Consider the following 2,500-nt stretch of genomic DNA (forward strand, 5'->3'; position numbering starts at 1 on the left):
TTGTTTGCTTGTGTGTGTATGTGTGTGTTAATATGTGTGCGTGTCTGTGTTTTTAAATCTACGTTCTTATGAATCTTAAATCACAAGACTGTTGACATTATCATTAAGAGCAAGAACGACTATGATGATGATAAATAATGAAGATAACACTAAGAATAATGACGAATGGGGATAATTAGACCATCGCACTTCGCGCTATTTATACTGCTATTAATAAGGATAATGCTAAGGAAAACAAACATGACGATCAAAATAAAGAATGGTGTTTGTAATGGCACGAAAAGAAATCGTAATTTACTGATAAAAATGATGATTATTATAGTACATTAATGAAGATAATAACACTTGGCGTGATATATGATAATAGGATTAATAGTAACAGTGGTAGTGGTAGTAGTAATAGTAGTGGTAGCAGGAGTAGTAGTAGTAGAAATAGTAATAGTAGTAGTAGTAGTAGCAGTAGTGGCAGTAATAGTAGTAGAAATATAGTAGTAGTAGTAGTAGTAGTACAGTAGTAGTAGAAATAATAGTAGTAGTAATAGTAGTAATAGGATTTGAAGTGTGTCTGAAGTAGCAATGGTATTAGTAATACCACTGAAGCTAAAGCAGTGATAGTAATGAAGAAGAAGAATAAGGAAGAAGGATAATAACGATAATGATAACGATGACATTTATCAACGAAATTATCATCATCCTCAGTATGACAAAAAAAACTAAAGATATAATAAGATATAATGATAAATATCAAAATGGTAGACATAAAATCACTATCAGTTGTAGTGGCGTTAGTTATAGCTTAAACCAAATATAACACAATGTATTCACAGTCTAAGAAAGAAGTTATTTCCGAATTAAAATCTCACACAACGAACAACGTTGACGTCAAAGAAATAAAACCACTTTTGAAAACAGTCAATATTTGTTTCATTAACGATGACCTTCCACTCGAACATCTGCCCACGAGTCAAAACGTTCTCACAGTTATTCCTAAAAGAAAAAAGAAAAAAGAAAAAAAAGTGAATGATGGCACGGCTCTCTCCAACGTCATAAAAACTTAGCGACCTTGAATGTGGGATGGCATTAGTGAAACACGGGAGGAGAGAGTGGGATGAGAGAAAAGGAGGAGGAGGAGGAGGAGGAGGAGGAGGAGGAGGAGGAGGAGGAGGAGGAGGAGGGGAGGAGGAGGAGGAGGAGGAGGAGGAGGAGGAGGAGGAGAAGAGGAGGAGGAAGAGGAGGAGGTGGAGGAGGAGGAAACGGTGGGAGAGGAAGATGGTGGTGAGGAGAAGGATGAGAGAGTAGGATGATGATGATGATGAGGAAGAGGAGGAGAGAGAGAGAGAGAGAGAGAGAGAGAGAGAGAGAGAGAGAGAGGGAGAGAGAGAGAGAGAGAGAGAGAGAGAGAGAGAGAGAGAGAGAGAGAGAGAGAGAAGTGGTAAACATATAAGTAAGACAGATTGAGGACACCGAAAGTAAATTGAGCAACAAACATTATTTCACAATAATCAAAACAGAATTTCGAGAAGAATATAGTGCGAATTTAAGAGAGAGAGAGAGAGAGAGAGAGAGAGAGAGAGAGAGAGAGAGAGAGAGAGAGAGAGAGAGAGAGAGAGAGAGAGAGAGAGAGCGATAGATAGAGCGATAGGTAGATAGACAGATAGATAGATAGATAGACAGGGAGTGTAAAAAAAGAATGAGAGTGACGCATCTTTACTAAAAACGAAAACAAAAACAAAAACGGTTTTCCTATCCAAGAGTAACGGTTTCGGAGCATCTTCATTAATGACTTTCACTATCTATAGAAAACGGGGGTTGGGCCAAGCGATGACTCTGCCATTTTGAATTCTAATTTACAAACAGGCTCTCGCGCGTGTGTGTTCTTACGTCGTTGTTCTTCCCTACCCGTGTTTTTTTTATGCCTAAACGTGTCTCTGTTAATCTCCGGATGAACACACAAGACTATAAAATAAGAATAAAGATAAAAATCCCTCGCAAAAAAAAGGGTCAGAAAAATATTTACCCTTAGCACGAAAAAATGCGAACCTGATACCAATCCGGTCCTTTGGTAAGATCCAAGAAACAGGAAGCCGTCTGTTGCCTACGCTGAGGGTCCGGTATGTGGCCGGGCGCGCCGTGGCTGCCCACCGCCAGGTATTCCCAAGGCCTTGTGGCGTGACTCGTAATTTCAGGCTTTTTTTTCGGGCTCTCGGAGGTCTGAGACTAGCCTCTCTCCTACTTTGAGAGGAATCCGAGTGTCTGCGGGAGCTCGGTGAAAAAGCGAGACTTTCACCCGTTGGGGAATATTGAAAAGCATCTGTATATGGTTGTGTTGTTATCTGTTATTGTATCTCAATTTATTACGTTACGTTATTTACGGAGATGAATTCAACTGTGTACGCGGGTAGATTCACACACACATACACACAACACACACACACACACACACACACACACACACACACACACACACACACACACACACACACACACATAAATATATATG

Source organism: Penaeus monodon, chromosome 1, assembly GCF_015228065.2.
Source record: "Penaeus monodon isolate SGIC_2016 chromosome 1, NSTDA_Pmon_1, whole genome shotgun sequence".
Lineage (NCBI taxonomy): Eukaryota > Metazoa > Arthropoda > Malacostraca > Decapoda > Penaeidae > Penaeus > Penaeus monodon.